This window comes from Phascolarctos cinereus, unplaced genomic scaffold (assembly GCF_003287225.1).
Source record: "Phascolarctos cinereus isolate Bilbo 61053 unplaced genomic scaffold, phaCin_HiC Scaffold_4;HRSCAF=312, whole genome shotgun sequence".
Taxonomy (NCBI): Eukaryota; Metazoa; Chordata; class Mammalia; order Diprotodontia; family Phascolarctidae; genus Phascolarctos; species Phascolarctos cinereus.
Window position 1 is genome coordinate 51017218 of NW_027555847.1, and position 18229 is coordinate 51035446.

At 40.8% G+C, this 18229-nt stretch overlaps 1 protein-coding gene and 1 long non-coding RNA gene across 3 annotated transcripts in view; one reads left to right on the forward strand and one right to left on the reverse strand.

Annotated features, from left to right (window-relative positions):
- LOC144456617 (uncharacterized) overlaps positions 1-18229 on the reverse strand; it is a 222022-nt gene that overhangs the window by 132583 nt on the left and 71210 nt on the right. The window lies entirely within an intron of this gene.
- LMCD1 (LIM and cysteine rich domains 1) overlaps positions 1-18229 on the forward strand; it is an 82919-nt gene that overhangs the window by 12668 nt on the left and 52022 nt on the right. The window lies entirely within an intron of this gene.

The window sequence follows — 18229 nt, forward strand, 5'->3', positions numbered from 1 at the left end:
CAATTTGGACCATAGTTGTAATCTCTTTGATATACGAAAATGGAGGTGAATTAAAAACCCTCTTCCCAATTGGATCAGCACCTGCTCTTCAATTGATAGCCACACCCAGATGCCTGGATCACTGGGAAGTTAAATGACTAGTTGAAGGTGAACTCAAACCTAGGCCTGCTTCCTTCCCACTATGTCATACTGCTTCTGTTGCCTCTGTCTCCTATTTGATGACTTACAAGAATATACATTTCATGGAAGTGTATATGATTTAGAGCTACATAGAGTTACACACCTTCTAGTTCAACTTCCTAGTTGTACAGACGGGAAAACTGAAGCCCAGAGGGTGAGGTGCCTGGTCTGAAGTCACACAGGTAACAGAACTGGGCCAAGATTCTAACCTGCGGTTCCCTGATTCTGACTCCAGTGTGCCTTAAACTATACTATGAAGGGACAGGGAGTGATAGATGGAGCACCAGGTCTGGAGTCAGGAAGACTCATCTTCCTGAGTTCAAATCCGGCCTCAGATGCTAGTTGTATGACCCTAGACAAGCCACTTTTAATCCTATTTGCCTCAGTTTTCTCATCTGTAAAATGAACTGGAGAAGGAAATGGCAAACCAGTCCACTACCTTTGCCAAGAAAACCTCAAGTGGGCTCTGACAAAGAGTTGGACGTGACTGAACAACAAGACAACAACATGTAAGAACTACATCTCCTTAACTGCATCACCCTAACAGAGTGCTCCGTACCTCGCAGGTATATCATAAATGCTTTTAGAACTGACTGAATCTTGGAATGATATTTTACCCATTTGGGCAAGCTTTGGTAATCTGATCGTAGGATTAGAAAAAGCATGCATCAGTGAAATGATGCAACTAAGTTTCACCTTCATTTTCAGTCCCAGCAATCTGAATATTCATTGAGAAATGAATATCTTTGCCCTCTTATTCACTCCAGCTTTGTGGCCTGAGGCAACATGTTTTAATTTACCCATCTATAGATGAGCTGCACTCCCTCCTTTTCCTCTGAGCCTATATTCTCCTTCCCTTCTAGCACAAATCCATTCCACGACAATGAGGTGGCAGAAAGAGCCTGCCAGCCTGGCACAGTGAGAACCTGAGAAGGCAGTTACTTGAGAGGCCAACATTCTGAAAGGAGGCCCAGGAACAATTTGCTAATGTCCTCATTCGTAGTGAGCCTCGTTTTTGCACAGTGACCAGAGACCCCGAGAAGTCAGAGGGTATATGCAGAGGAGGGACCAAAAAATGTGCCCACCAGCTCAGGCCAGGGGTGATGACCTATATAACCACCCACCTGCCAAACATAGAACACTATGTCCTGGCAAAAGACAAAATACCACTTAAGGCGCCATGTGGAAAGGGTGTGCTCAGTGCTTCACCTTTAGCTTTGAAACCATTTAAATAATTAGAGGAAAGAAAAGTTGGATAGGAATCTTTGATGAGCTGTGAAGAAGAAAACAAATCCTTCTGAAATGTGGAAACTCAGTTAACAAGATCCAAAGTCTCTAGTTAGAGTCGGTTTTCTTGAGGCATTCTCATTGCAGATTTTTGTCAGGCCATAATGTATATTTTTTTCTTGTGATATACTGGAGCCTTAGAGAGCCTGTCCTGCACTGAAATAATGAACACATGGTTTTGATATCAAAATGCCACTCAGGTGATTGTTATTGACTTTTGACAGTTGCTTATGGTTACATTAGAAAGAACCAGACAGTCTGCATGGTTCTCCACCAGTTATCTGGAGAATGAAATTAGAGGGATCCTCCTTCTGCTTCTAGGGGCCCAGAGAATAGAAAGGGGTGGATGGGAAAGGTATCCCACCTCATCCTTGCCTCCCTAAACAGTCATCAGACTTAAATGGATGGTGAAAAATAATTCCATTGAAGTAACTTGGAACTAGATAGAAGGAACAAGGGGATGGGGCCATGCCTTTTTTTAAGGATGCAGTAAGCAGACTAGGTCTTTTTAGTCTTAAAAGGGGAGGATGAAATAGGAATCCATCCAAGTCTCTAAAAACTTGAAGGGGAGGGAGAGAGTGAGCAGGGTTTTGAGGGTTCACCAAATCCTGGAGTCCAGGAGTGCCAAGAGTTCTGGGTCCTCCCTCAAAGCTTCCTGTCCTAAAGTAACCCCTGCAGAAAAGAGGTTACTTTGGGAGAAATAAGAGGAAGTTTTTCCTTTATACAGCTGGTAGGGAGCTGAGGGGACTTTATGGTCATGGTCCCAAGAGGTGGTTCAAGCTAAAGTTATGATGGGCTTCAACTGGTTGAGATAAATTCATGGGTGACAGACCCATTCTGTGTTGTGGAGGTAAACAAGAATGTGCAGAATATACCTCTAACCTTTTCAAAGGGGCCATCTGACAGATAACAATGCCCTCCTATCCCTCTTGGTACTGTCAGAGAAAGCTGGTCTAGATAACACAGAAATGTAGAATTTCAATGTTGGAAGGGAGCTGAGTGGTCAGTGAGCCCAGCACATTCCTGAAAAAGGATTCCCTCTACAATGCACCAGACAAGTGGTCATCCAGTCTGTACTTCAAGGACTCCAGTAAAGGGGAATCCATTTGTTACCTTCCAAGGCGATCTTCTCTGTTTAGGGACAGCCCTCTATTTTAGAGTTACCTTTTTGAAGTTTCTCTCCATCGTGGCTATGTCAGCCCTCTGGGAGCAAGTTGAACAAGTCAAAACTCTCTTCAAATATGTGAAGACAGCTATTATTTTTCCCCTTCAGTCTTTTCTTCTCCAGACTAAACACAGAATCAACTTTCATACAACGTGAGCTGAAGGCCCTCCACTATTCTGTTCACCCTCCTCTGGACTCTATCCAGCATATTTTGGTCCTTCCTAAAGTGTCATGTTCTAACTTAATACATTACTCCAGATGTGGGCTGACCCGGATGCATCGTGGTAGGACTATGCCTTCCTTATTCCTGGAAACTAAGTCTCTCAAAATGCAGTTCAAAACCATATTAGTTTTTGTGGCTGTCATATTCAGCATTGTCTCATATTTAGCTTGCAGCCCACTAACACCTCCAGATTTTTTTTTCAGATAAACTGATTCCTAGACATGCCTCTTCCAACTTGTACTTCTACTCATAATGTCTTACTTTACACTTCCTTCATATTTTTCATAGTACCAAGGGCATGCTTTTGCTCAAGGTGTAGCACCCACCTAGAATTCCCTCTCCCTCTCATCTTCTCTGGGCCAAATCCTACCTGTTCTTCTAGCTCAATCCCCATCATTTATAAAGATTTCTTAGACTGATCTAGGCAACAGGAATAACTCTCTGCTAACTCACGGCACTCATTATCTTGCCTTCTTTGAGTAATTAATAATGCGTGTATTTCATTGTTAATATTATGCAATTGAGGGTCAAGAATTAAATGATATATTTGCTTATCTTTTATGGTACTTTTTCTGTGTATTTACGTCTTTTCCTAAGGCAGCTGATCATGCAGTGAATAGAGTGCTGGGCCTGGAGTCAGACCTGAATTCAAAATTGGCCTCAGACATTGACTAGCTGTGACCCCAGGCAAATAACTTCAACTGCTGTTTGCCTCAGTTTCTTCAACTATCAAATGAGAATAGTAAAAAACAGCTAGTTCACAGGAGTTGTTGAGAAGACAAATGAGATAGTATTTGTAAAAATATGCTTGGCACAGAGCTTAGCACATAGCAAGTGCTCTTGCTTATTTCCTTCCATTCTTCCTTTCCAAACATCATAAGATGTTTGATGACAGGAACTTTTTTTTTTGTCTTCCCCCCAGGCCCTACCACAATGCCTGGAATAAAGTAGGAGTTGTGTCAGCTGTTTGATAAAAAAGAAAAGAGGGTGAAAAAAATATTAGAAGGGAAGATGGAAGCTGGGCAAGTTTTATGAAGTAGAAGGATTTGAACAGGACTTCAAAGGGCCTAGAGCAGGGGTGGGGAACCTGTGGCCTCATGTGGGCCTCTAGGTCCTCAAGTGTGGCCCTTTGACTGAATCCAAACTTCTTATTCTACACCCCTGGTATAGAAAATGATGGTGCTAATGGTAGAGAGTGGTAGAAAAATTACATATTGCCTCAGCTGCCTGTTAATTCAATCAATAAATATCACTTAAGTGCCTTACTATGCACCACTGGAGATACAAAGAAAGGTAAAAGATAGCTCCAATTGCATCAGCAACACCAGTACTATAGATTGTGATCCTTGTTTTGAACAATTCACTTTTTGTTTCCTTACCCCAAATTCAATCCAGAGGGGCACAGGGAGATGAAAGACAGAGCCAGCATTAGGAATCCTGGTGCCTGAGACAAATACTGCAAAGTGTGCCCAGGGCAAGAGATGTGATGGGTACATTCAAATCATATTTGACAAACAGAGACAAATACCATAGAGTGGGGAAGATATGTTGGACCTTGGGACACATGGCCCAATGAGCATAGAGATCCTGGGATGCCATCCAAGTAAAGACATGGATGGAGACAATCACAGAATTGGAGAGTTGGAAGAGACCACCCCATTCACAAAGGAATTTTCCATCTAATATACTCACCAAGTGGCTATCCATTCATTGCTTGAAGAGCTCTGAGGAGAGGGAAATCTATCACTTCTCAAGGCAACTCATCCCACTTTTGAACAGCTCTCATTATGAGGAAATTTTCAATTCTTGCTTCCCCCCAACATCAGCCCAAATTGACCTCTTTGCAACATTCACCAATTACTCTTGAGTCATGGGGCAAAATAGAACAAGTCTAATAATGCCTAGCAAATATCTGAGATGGGATGTGAACCTAGGTCTTCCTGATTTGGAATCCATAGAAAGTAATAAAACATAATTTCAATACAATGTAAAATCATGCATAAGAGGTCTTTAAATATTTGAGCATAATGACCATGTCCCCCTTGTCTCTTCTAGGACACTGGAAGGGTCCATTTCTAGGAAGACAGCCATGGGCCCAAAAAGCAGAACAGGGCTGGATCAGGGAGGAGCTCACTTAGGCTGCAGCCTTGTTTAGGAGGGAAGACATTCACAATCTGGCACCTTTCTATTTTAGCTAATTATTATTGTTAATGAGGTGCTAAGCTTAATTGTTTCTACCTATAAACAGAATGTCAGTACCTGGGAGCAAAGGTCTGTATTTCTGACCTAGTTAGGGTTCTGATTACAGAAACCATAATCAGAGGAGAAATAGAGGAGTTTGGGGGTATGGGAGGAGGTAGAAGGAAGGTCTCCAACTGAGGACCCTAGACTTTAAATATAGTATCCACTGCGTTTGACCAGCTTCACTCTTCTCCTATCTTGTTTGTACAGATATTTGTTTTGTGGATACGTGTACGAGCCAGAATTTGGTCCACTTTAATTGTGATTATAGATTTAGATTTAGGAGGAATTTTAGAGGTCTAAAGGTATTAATAATAGCTAGCATTTATATGGTCCTTTAAGGTTTACAAAGCACTTTACATTCAAGACCCCATCTTCATTTTAGAGATAAGGAAATAGGTCAGGAGGCTAAGTCACCTACCCAGGATCACAGAGCTAGCAAATGTCTGAGAAATCTTTCTGACTCCAGGTCCAGTGTTCTCTAGCAACTACGTCCTGCTTCCTCAGTTGTTTCAAGACCTATGCCTTGAACTTCACTTAAGCCTCCCCACTTGCCTGGGAGTCCCAAGAGAATAGGCTCTTCAAAGAGTTCTTCAGTTGAGGGTTTCTGTTGGCCCACAATCTTCATCTTGGCCATAGGTTGCCTTATCTACATCAAATGAGCCTGAGCATGTGATCCAGAGTGACAGCTTTAAAGTTTGTCCAAAATCTGTTTGAAGTTACTGGAGTTTACATCAGTTCCCTGTTTTCAGTGTCTGAAGTTTGTTGGGTTTTCAAAGCCCAGCTTAAGACAACTGGAAAAGATCCTTTCATGTTGCTGGTTGTCCTCTCCCCTGCCTCCACCCCTCTTTTTTTCCCCAGAATTCCCCCTTTGCCAAATACTTGCTCTTCAACATACAAGAGACTGGAGGCCCTGGAACCATCCCATGTCCTTCTGCACTGAAGGCTGAGTGTTGGCAATCACATTTTTAAAACAAGGCCTAGCTCTCATCACCTATTGCTGCTTCATAATTCTAGCCAAGTCCTTGTTTTCATGGGACAGGCCCCACTGTTTTGAAAACTTTAAGGCAGCTGGGTGGTACAGTGGATAGAGCACTGGGTATAGAGTCAGAAAGACCCAAGTTCAAATCCAGCCTCAGGCACTTACTAGATATGTGACCCTGGGTGAGTCACTTAACCTTTCTCTGCCTCAATTTCCTCAACTGTAAAATGGGGGGGTTGTAATAGCAAGTACCTTCCAGTGTTATTGTGAGGATCAAATGAGATAATATTTGTAAAGCACTTAGCACAGTGCGTGGCACATAGTAGGTGCTTAATAAATGCTTGCCCCTGTCTCCCCTTCCTTTTTGTAAAGGGAATAATCTATCCATTGACACCAATTTTGTCAGGCCAATTTTGTATTTCAAAGGACAAAGACAGAACTCTTTACTCAGGTCATCTAACTACAGGACTTAACATGTAGTATATACACAGACATGAGCTCAAATATTGGCTCTGCTGCTACATGTGTAAACTCAACCAGGTAATTTCAACTGTTTAAATTCAGCCAAATAACTGCAGCAACTTGGGCCTCAATTTTCTCTTCTCTAAAATGAGTGAGATGGATTAAATGACATCTATGATTTCTTCCAGCCTGAAATCAATGATTCTTTAAACCTAAACTGTTGCTGATACACAGGAAAAAGTCGTAAGGAGATATGGACTGGAGCCCTTTCTGGAATGCATGAACCTCAAATAGGCAGACCTCAGTGACCTTTAAATATACCCATCCTCAGTAATGTGGATAAGGATGAGCACAGGGTTGTTAAAAAAAAATGGTAGCCGTGTGCAAAGATTGCATCTCAGGACTCATCAGGCATTCTAGCCATTTTGATCTATTTCACTGACTCCCTCTGGAGGAAGAGAGCCTATTTTGGACCACATTGCATCCTCTACTTCACCAGTTTGTCTTTCCTAATCATGGAAGCCCCTCTACACAATCAATGTAATGAGCATTATTGGGCAAAAATCAAGAGAAAGAGGAAATGTATTCATTGTAAATACAATTTCGGGGCAGCTAGGTGGCTCAGTGGGTAGAGTACCAACCCTGAAGTCATGATGACCTGAGTTCAAATTCAGCTTCAGACCAAACACTTGATGTTTATTAGCTATGTGACCCTGGGCAAGTCACTTAACCCCAATTGCCAAAGAAAGAAAGAAAGAAAGAAAGAAAGAAAGAAAGAAAGAAAGAAAGAAAACACAATTTCACATCACTTGAAAGAAATTCTTACTAGAGAAGAGGAACATAAGGTACATTTGAAAACAAGGTTCATTTTAAGCCTGGACTAACTTTTTACTAGTTTGTCTTCTAAAGCCAAACTATGGCTTTTACTGTACAGGGTACCATGGTGTGTTTAAGGAAATCCCCTTCCTGTCTGTCTCTCTCTCTCAATCCTCCCATCGTCTGATAAGTGTACTTAAGAAATTAAGAATGAGAGTAGCAAAAATGCATTTACATAAGCAAACATTTTAGAATTATTTTTTAAAATATTCATTTGTAAAGCACTTACTTTTAAAAAAAAATGATTTAAAAATTAAAGATATCAAACAAGATAAGCTTCCCAAGATTTCTTTTCCTGAGGCAAACACATCGCCAAAATGAAATCTAATAAAAGTGTATTATCTTTGGAATAGTCAGTCATATTAAATTAGGGAAATATGTTTCTTTCCTTTTTGCCCAAATTATATCCCCAGAAAACATCTTTTAAAAAACATATTGAAAAGACAGGAGTGCCTTGTGAAATAGGGGGCATTTGTAAAACCAGAGAGGTAGACTAGGGAAATGTTGTAGAACATGGGATTCCATATGTTTACTTATGAACCAGCATATTAAGAGTAGAAAAAAAGAAAAGCATGAAGACAATTTTTTTTTAAACCCAAGGATAACCTAAAGGTATCATTTGATGGTTGGGATGGGGAATTAGAAAATGGAAAAATATACATATATTTTTAAAGTAGAAGAAGAAACATTATGACAGTAACATTTAGTTTTGGTGTTTCCTTGATCTTGAATCTCTAAAGTTGGATGGGAAATCCCTGCACAAATGATTCCCAGGACACTTGAGTTACTAATTGCTGGCAAAACAAAAAAAAAAGTCCTCAGAAGGAACACAAATCCTAAAAGAAAAGAGCCTTCTGATCCATTCAGTTTCACTCTGACTTTTTGGAGGAGACCAAGTCAAGTCAGCTGTCGTTCCATACTGATCTTTTCCATCAGTTATAAAACACAAAAGCTGTATTTGGGATGGGAGGCGTTTAGGCGTCTCAAAAGTTCCCCTAAAATTTAAGAATTGTTAGGGAGCGAGGAGAAAAGCCATCCCTCCCCGGCTACCAAAATAAGTCACAAGGCCTTCAAATAAAGGCCCCATCAATTTGTTTGGAAAGGCAGGCAGTCTGCAGACACATCAGAGACAGGCTTTTGATAATTCCACTGATTCTGCCAGTCTGCATTTGTCTTCACCAGGGGCACTGTCTCCGTCTAGTTCCAAGGGAACTGGTGTCAAAGGAAAATATTAGCACAGCAGTAAAATCCTGTCAGTGCTGTTCAGTTGGGGTCTTTGTACACACAGGATTTTGTGGCACAACTTTGGCCACAAGGACATGCAATCAACTATCAGCAAGAAAGTGGCAGGAGAAGGACTGGTCTCCTTCCGTCAGCCAGTCATGATCACTTTGTTTAGCATTCCGCCGGCAGCCTGAGAGGGAACCAGAGTACTTAGCTGGTACGGCGGGCGGCTTGCTCGTGGAGACTTCCTAATTCTTCGATGCGGAACCCATTGCCCAAAGCTGGTCCTGGCGTCTGGCTGCCAAATGCTAAATGGAGGAAGACTTTGCCTCACCTACGGGCCCCTCGGAGTTATTTCGCTTTTTCAAAACAAGGTGGTCCTAGTCTTTTAACTTTGAAAAGAGAACATGCTGTTCACTATCAGGTAAAGCCTAGACAATCTCCGAGGATGCATTCCAGTCGGGAGAGACAATGTCGATAAGTTAAAATTACGCAGAACTACTGTACCTCTTTTGTTCGACCTTCTCTAGTATCCAGCTATTTCAGTCATTCAAAAGATGACCTTTTCACTTCTTCTCAACTTGTTTGTCTTTGTGCGAAGTGTTTTTTAAAAATCAATGAAAGGGTTTTTGTCTTGTTTTTAATTGTGATCAAATTATGGAGGCTGGGAAAATCCATAAATTGAAATAATAAGTTCCCTGCTGAGAGGTGAGCCTATCTTGTCCATCTGTATAGCATGCAAACTAGTAATATGAGTTTTTTCATGTCAATCTGTGAACCAGAATGACAGAATTTCAGAACTGGAAGTAACCTCCATATTCTTCAATTCCAATCAACACCTAAATAAAAATTCCTTCTATAACATACCCAACAAGTAGTTAGCCTTCCAGAGGCTCCGTTAACTGCTATTTGCAGCTAAAGCAGGAGCTGTGGAGCACTTTGAGCTTGGTAAGACATCAAAGATACCAAGGTTATCCACTGCATCCTGGGCCATCACCAGTGGTCCTAACTTTTGCCTTGCCATTGAATTTCAATGACTCTGGAAAAGAGAGTGGGGCTGATGACTTTGAACAACTCTGCCTCACTTAAATCCAATTCATACACAAGTTAAGACAATACTCCATGATGTCATTGGTCCTCTTTGAAAATAAAAGACGGACGACTGCTACTTCCAAGTATAGACATTAAAGTAGTAATTGGCATTTATGAAGATGACCCCAAGTACTAAAAGAACCACCTGTGCCTTCTGAATCCCTAAATGACAACTCAGCTACTGCAATAAACAGATCTATGTTCTCATTGACGTGGATCCTCCATCCAACTCATCTATCCCTGCCTGTCCTGTGTGAAGATCATTTGTATCCTCCTGGAATTTTACTCCAGGGCATTTCCCCAAAGTACTAGAGACCTCTCTTGAAATGTCTTGACATCCCAAGGAGAGCCATAAAACATAGAGACTACTCATGAATTATTTATCCCCCCATGCTCACCTTACCACCAGAGACCACCTTCTTTTTTGATCATGCTCGCCTTTAATGACATCTTTTGCATTGTGTCTCTTTCATAATTCTTTTTTTGTGATGTGTTGCTGTCTGTTCATACCCACAATGTACCTCTGCAGTGCCTTTTGGGTGACCCTGAATTTCAATTATTTGGAAGTGGTAGTGTTCCATGACTCATGGCCACATAACATCCCCAGAATGATATAAAACAAACACTGATAACTCACATTTTCATAACCCTTTACTGTTTGCACAGTACTTTCTTTGCACCAATCTTCAGAAATATCATTATCCCATTTTACAGATGAGTAAATTGAGATCTTCAGTGACTTGTCTATGTTCACACAGTTTGTCTATGTTAGAGACTTCTGCCTCTGGATCACATTCAAACAATGTTCAAAACAATTTTATTACTGAATATATTATATTATATTTCAATTCCTTGCACTTTAGTCCATTCAAGTAGGGTTTATATAACATAAGTACCAGATTAACCAAAATGCCCCATTACATAACCATTCTATGTCCATTCTGGATAGCTCGGTGGCACAGTAGATAGAGTGCTGGGCCTAAAGTGAGAAAATTCATTTTCCTAAGATCAAATCTGGCCTCAGACACTTACTAGCTATGTGACCCTAGGCAAATCACTTAACCCTGCTTGCCCAAGTTTCTTCATCTATGAAATGAGCTACAAAAGAAAATGGCAAACCATTCTGGTATCAGCACCAAGAAAACCCAAAAGGGAGTCATAAAGAGATAGACACAACTTAAAAAAAGACTGAGCAGTAACATAATTATTCCCAATAACAAAGACATCCCTAACTCTAGTCTGAGTTCAATGTTATGAAGAAAAAACAATTTCAGGCATGGAAACTTCCAGGTTTTATTTTATACAACAACAGCACATTTTTAAAGATAACTTTTTATTGATTTTTGTTTGTCTGTTTTTATATCACCTACATTTCCCAAAGTCCCCCTCCCTTTTGTGGTTGGCCCCATTCTTGATTTGTTTTTTCCTCATCTCATTGTTTAAAGGCCTGAGCTAATTGAATGGCTACTTTGGCAAATTGAATTACTCTTACCATATGTCAGAAATGAATCAACAACCAGGCTAAATTTTCTAGCCTTCAAAAGAAAAAAAAACCTCTATGTTTGGAATACTAAGGTACTCTTGGGAAGACATTTGTCAAATCCTTACACTCACATATAGGTAGTTTTAAAGTTTATCTTTGTGTAGAAGAGAAATGAATGGAGGCAGATTTCAGATGGAATGTTTAGATGTACAAAGAAAAATTCTGTTCAAGCACTTTAGTCACTCATTTGCATATAATTAATATGTTAGATTTAAATAATTCATACCTATTCACTAAAGCAAGTCTAGTGAGACCTCTCTTTGATAGCTCTATAGTTCAAGCTATTAGATGGATATACTTGAACTTAATAAACTTCATTTAACAAAAAGCATAAAGAAGTTTTCCGATATTCAGGCAGAACTTCACCCCAAATTATTCCAAATCCTGAGATTATGCTGCATTAGATTATTATTTTAAAAGAGTAGGGAATACAAAATTCATCCCACAAGGGGAGTTAGCCCAGTGAAAGTATCAAGACCTTCAAACCGCAGAGGTAGGACAGGGGAGCCACGGGCATAAAACAAGAGAGGCAAGGTTGCTTCTGTAAACCTTTGGAATGGTTCCTTAATGATTTAGCCAACTTGGAATAATAAAGTGTCAGGGGAGAAGCAGGAGGCAGTCAGGTGGGACCTTTGCATCAAAAAGCAATAACTTAGTAGTGATGGGGAATCCTGGGGAACATTTCTCCCTATGTGTGTTTTTCCCTTATTTTCTTCTGGAATTCCTCCCTTTCCAAAATGGAGATTAGCAAGATGTAACTCAGGGCATCACATAGATCTTGCTAAATTATCTTGAGGTCAGGGGTCAGGGCCCAGATATAGCCAAGTAGGGAGTAGCTTATGATGAATCTATTCTTTGAAGGTCTGATGAGAACCCTTCTACTTCTTAGAAGGATGCTTGGTAGAGGTTAGTATGTGACATAGGAGAGCAATGAATAAGGTAACAGTACAAGAGAAATCTCCAAATATATTTGAAGTTTCCAAGTCACCTTCAGCAGAGGAAGGAAGAACAAGACTACCAGCTCCACATCCTTCCCTTATCAGGTAGCCAGCATTCTCCTCTGTTCTAGGTAGCATGGAGCCAATTATCCATAGTTTCCCTGTCTAGTGATGCACAGTTTCTATAAGGAGAATCACTATAAGGAACACTCTTTGGAAACATTCCCATTCCCAGGAGGACCATTTTCCAAAAGTGTGACCTGATAATTTGCTAGACTACCATCATCCCTATTTGTACTAGTGGCATTGGAGATTGGGAAGGAGAACGGTTTGTGTTTATGAATGTGTGTAAGTAGGGTACTGGGGGTATGGGTCTACTGGATAAAGTAAATTCTGGTATTTTCTCCCAAGTTCGTAAGACATATAAACTTATCAAAAAAAGGGAGGTCTGAGGTGCACTACCTTGGAAAACAGGGGTCAATACTTTGGGATCTGTTCCTCCAAGCATGTTTGTTTATGCATGAAACTAATGGATGTGGAGTTTGAAGGTGGCTTCAACTCTCAGCTCTGCCACTTGTAACCTTAAGCAAGTCATTTTCATCTCTCTAAACCTCAGTTTCCCCATCTGTCAAATGAAGGGATTAGACTAGATGAGCTCAAAAATCCCCTCTAGTTCAAAGTCTTGTAAGCTTGTGGTCATTGTTTTTTATGCCCAAGGCTAGGACTCCACCAACTTTTGGGTGAGGTTAGACACCCACGTCTACTTGCCACTTAATGCCACGGCTCTAAGTGTTGGGTGATTCCTAGAACCAGCCCCGGGGCACAGAAAACTGGCTCTCCATTTTAGACAGAGAAATCTTTCACTTTACAATGTTTCCCTCTCTCCATATGGAGTTGCTTTGCTAAGTACAACTGCCCACTTGCTCTTGCTCAAATTTCATAACCATATTAGCCCTTCATTTACACTCAGTGTCAACACTAGGTAGGGAGGGGGTGGGAAGTATCCAAATTTCCTGTATATTTCACAAAGCTAGCCTACTTCTTCACTGACTTTTAAGATACAGAACACTCTTTAAGATAGGCAATTTGCCTGATTATACATTTAAAGGACTAAATCTACTTGGCAGCTAGATGACACAGTGGATAAAGCATTAGGCCTAGAATCGGGAAGATCTGAGTTCAAATTTGGCTTCAGACACTCACCAGCTGTGTGATCCTGGCAAGTCACTTCACTATAGCCTGCTTCAGTTTCTTCAACTGTAAAATGGTAATAATAGCACCTACCTCCCAGAGTTGTTGTGAGGACAAAATAAGATATTTTTAAATGCTTATCAGAAGTGCCTGGCACATATCAGGTGCAAAATAAATGTTTGCTCCTTTCCCCTACCCCCACTAAAACACTTCTGACTTCTAAGCTATTTGTTCCAAGAAGCAAGTGTCTTATGCCCTGGAAGTGTTAAAAAAAAAATGGATGGTAGACTGGCCTAAAAGGCAGAAGACCTAGGTCCAAATGACTCACCTTCTGCTGATCAGCTGTGTGAGTGGAAGTCACATTCTCACTCAATTTCACTTTCCCCATCTGTAAAATGGAGATAATAATACCTTATAGTATCTACCTCACAAGGTTGTTGGGAAGTTTTGGTGAGATATCAGAGATTTTACATTGCTAGATAAATGTAACTTAAAGCCATTATTCTGCCAACACCAAATGGAATTATCGGAAGGTCTTCACAGCTAGGACTGGAGGGTGCATATGCTATTCACACTGGAATTCCCCCCATCACATTGAGCTGTCTGGGTTTTAGTACAAGAAAGCAAAAGGTAGACAGAAAACTATAAGTGAAAATAACTCAGGATACCTAGGGAACAAAAGCAAATCTGGTTAATTCCACAGATGTGAGGTTTCCTAACAAGGTGTAATCCAAGTGACAAATCTGAACTAATGATTTGCTACATGCTTTGCAAAATAAAACCCCATTTGCATCCCTGCCTTCTAGTCTCAGATCTGGGCCACAGATCAATACCAACCAAATATTTGGAGTAGAGGAGAGATTTCCTGCCACCTAACTGCCTCTGTGGAAGGAAAGAAAGGGAGATATCACCGTGGGTTTAAGTAATAGGAAAAAATTCTCGGGGGAAGTAAGACAAGAACTGGTCCCTGAAGAATAGAAAGAATCCCAGAGTGGAAATCAGGGACTTTGATTCCATTTGGAGCCTTGCCACTAACAAGAACATTCTTAGGACAACAGTAATAACAGCCAACATGTCCTTAGCTCTTTGGGGTTTCCAAAATACTTTCCTCGCAACTAAGTGGTAGATACGTAGACAGACAGACAGACAGACATAGATATAGAGACATAAAATACAAGCATTAATCTCCCCATTTTAAAGATGATAAAATTGAGATACAAAGGACTCAGATGACTTACCCAGGGCCATGGGTTTGAGCTGGAACTCAAATTTCTATTTTCTGAAGCTAAGACCAATGCTGTTTTGGAATGATTAAGCTAGGTGGCCTCTGAGTTCCCCATCTAACTGAGATTTTTTTGTTAATCTGTGAACCTCTGTTTCTTCATTTGTACAATGAGGAGTCAGACTAGTAAGATGTTCTGTGTACTCTAAAATTGTACAATTCTATGAATGGGTAGCATTGGATTAGGAGATGAAAGGTAAACAGGGTTCGTCAGTGAAGTTTAAAAAGTAACATCACAGAAGTGGGGATGACTGGGTCTATTGAGGGGGACAGAAGTGCCTGTCTGATGCAGAGGGTTCTTGGTGGGGGCTAGTAGGAGATAAGCCTGGATAAGTAAGGTGGAGGCAGATTGGGCAAGTCTGATGCTCTACTTTGGGAAATCCAAGTACTTTCCTATTCCCCAAACCCCTTAGTCCAGTATATCAGGAGCATTTAATTCAGGGGTTCTTAACCTTTTTATGTGTCACGGATCCCTATCTTAGGCTGATAGAGCCTATGGATGCCTTCTCAAAATAATATTTTCAAATGTATGAAATAAAATACATATGATTCCAAAGGAAACAGTTATATTGAACTCTAGCTATGAAAATGTTTTTTTCAAACCAAGTTGAAAGCCTCTGATTTAATACATCCTGAAAATTAGATGAACGATAAGAGAACCTACTTAAGAATCAGGAATGCGCTAGTGGACTCATATTGCCTGATTGTGTTCTTTGTGCTGGTGGTTTCAAGGTACGCACACCTCCCTACCCTACTCCCTCCTCTGCCCAATTCCAGAGAACCCAAATGTGATATTTCTCTGAATCTTCACTGGTGCAAAATGTACCCAGCAGGCAAGTCTGCCTTTCTCTTACGGGGCACAAGTTAGAGGAGCAAATTTTCAGACTGGCCTTTCATGGGAAAACTATGCAAAGCCAGGGCTGTTGTCCCCATTTCCCTCTAAGGAAAGCCATCATTCTGGTCCATTGCCCATTGACAGTTACCACTTGTCCATTAGAAATGTCAATCTGTGGGTTGCCCTGAATATTTACAAAAGGAAACACTTAAGTTTATTTCAAGGAACAAGGTTGGCTTTGGGAAATTCAGGACCCAGGGTGAGAGTAACCAAGTTGTGGCCTATATCCTTTCAACCAAGTTATCCAGTCACCGCAATGACAGTGAGACAGAGAATTTCACCATCTTTGGCCCCAGCTGGCCTGCTGTCAGAAGTCAAGGCTAAAGACCGTGAGAGGTTCTATGAAGTCAGAGGGAGTTTCTTGCTCCCTCCACATGCTGACATAGATAGCTGAGCAGCTATTAAAGAATGGCATCTTGATAGCTTGAGTGTTGTGGGACTTGGACTGGGTCAAGAGCCGTGGCCAAGCAGATGTCTCCTGGGAAAAATGACATAGAGACCCCTCCCTTGGGGTAGTTCCTGCCCATAGGTTTTCTGATGGGAGGCCTCTTTCCTCTCTTTCCAAGAGGAACTGGTTCTCCTACCACCACATCAAAAGTTTCAAGGCTCCATCTTCTCCTCGCCTTTGTGATAAACTTAGCTCTGTGGGCTCACAGAAGCATTATAGTCTGCAGAGTGGGCACACTGAATCTCAGCAGTGTTTCTCATTTTAAATCTGTTTACCTGGATCTTCTCTCATTGTGATGATTTGCAAGTCCCCTAATGGGCATAGTTGGAATCAGGGGACATTGAAGCAAGTTCATGGCTTATTATGGAATTGTTGCTTGGAAAAGCAACCTAAGGTTTTTCTTTTTCTTTTCTTTTTTTTTTCTTTCATAGCCTAGGCTGGGAAATTTCCAGTAAAGGTAAATTCCATTGTTACCATCCATTAAACCATAGATGCTCTAAGTAACTAAGTTCCAGGAAGCCAAGGGAGGGTACTATTCTGCTGAATGAATGAATGGCTGAACAGATGAATGAAATGAAAAAGCATTTATTTGTCATTTATTATATGCCAAACACTGTAACAATTGCTGAAGATACAAATAGAAAATTGTGATAGTCCCTGCTCTCAAAGATCTCACATTCTAATCGGTAGAGACAACACACATAAGACTATGAGGGATTTGCTCATCTTTTCTGAGGATGGAGTAGTAAGGAGTACAGGAAACTTGAGAGCATGGAGATAAATGTCAGTGGAGAACTGGTCCACAGAAGCATTGAGTAACCAGGATACACAGTGAGGGCACTAGGGTGTAAAGTCCCCAGGTGAGCAGGGAAATATTAGAGACGACAGTGTAAGTTACTAGAACACAGAGCCTGTTTTGTTTTGTCTTTTCCATGTTTGCTGAATTGAATTTAATCAAAGAGAGAAAATCATCTAGGAGAGAGGAAAAGCAAAAAGGAAAGGTAAATGAAGTAGATGGAAGGCAAAGGTCATAATCCTGGGGAAGGGGATTCATTTCTAACCCTACCACACTATAGACTCAACTGGTACTAGACCAAAAGTTAGGGCACCAGCTCAATGTTTTTTTTAAAAAAAACTTAAAGAAACAAAAATAAATAAATAAAATTACCTTCACTTGGAATTTTCTTTGCATTTGAACAAACTGTTTCACTAAAAATCTATGGAAAGTTCATGCATAGATAAAAAAATGGAAAATGAAAAAGAAGAAAAAAAGAAAGTAGGCAATTACTTTATCCCATACCATGTCTGTGACCTACTCTGCAGTCTTGCTTTCCAGAACTCTCAGGTAGGCCAGGGCTGAAAAGCCAATGACTATTTATTTCTAAGGATAGCATGAAGAAACCAAGGCAGTCGAACAGGAACATAATGAATGTTCCATCCTTCTCTCCTTTCCTTCTTCCCTCTTTTCCACCCTCCCTTCCTTCCTTCTTTCCCATCCTTTTTCTCTTTCCCTCCATCTCTCTACCCCCCCTCCTCTTTCTATTCAATTCTCTCTCTCTTCTTCCCTCCTTCCCACACTCTCTTATTTCAATAGATTACAGTTCTGGTCCTTGTCAACACCTGGACCCTGGGGGTTGAGAAAACCCTAATTGCTGGGCAAGGACTGTATGCCTACAAGCAATCCCAGGGCATAAAGAGCCAGAAAGGTTGGTGTCCCAAGGAGTCAATTGTAGAGGCCTCAGATGGAGACAGAAGAAAGAACCAAAACTCAGGAAGGGGACATAGCTCAATTTCCTGGCAGTCATATATGTATGATAATAGCTTCCATTGACCAAGTGCTCCAAGGCTTGCAAAGCAATATCCTCATCACAATCTTGTGGAGTTGGTTATATAATTATTATTACTACTAGGATTATGTTAGAGAGTGAAGGTGGTCAGGACCTGTAATTTCACTAATTTAGGAAACTCGTAGTGTGTAAATTGCCTTCATTCATGATGACTGGTACTTTATTTGTTCCTTATCAGCCTAGAGTTTCGCCAGGGACATTGAGACATTGAATGAGTTTCCCATGGTCACAAAGTTAATATCTGTCTAAGGTATAACTTGAGCCCAGAACTCCGTGACCCCAAAGCCAGCCCTCTATCCAACAGGACATACTGATCTTCCCATGTATTATTATCATCTCTGTTTTCCAACTGA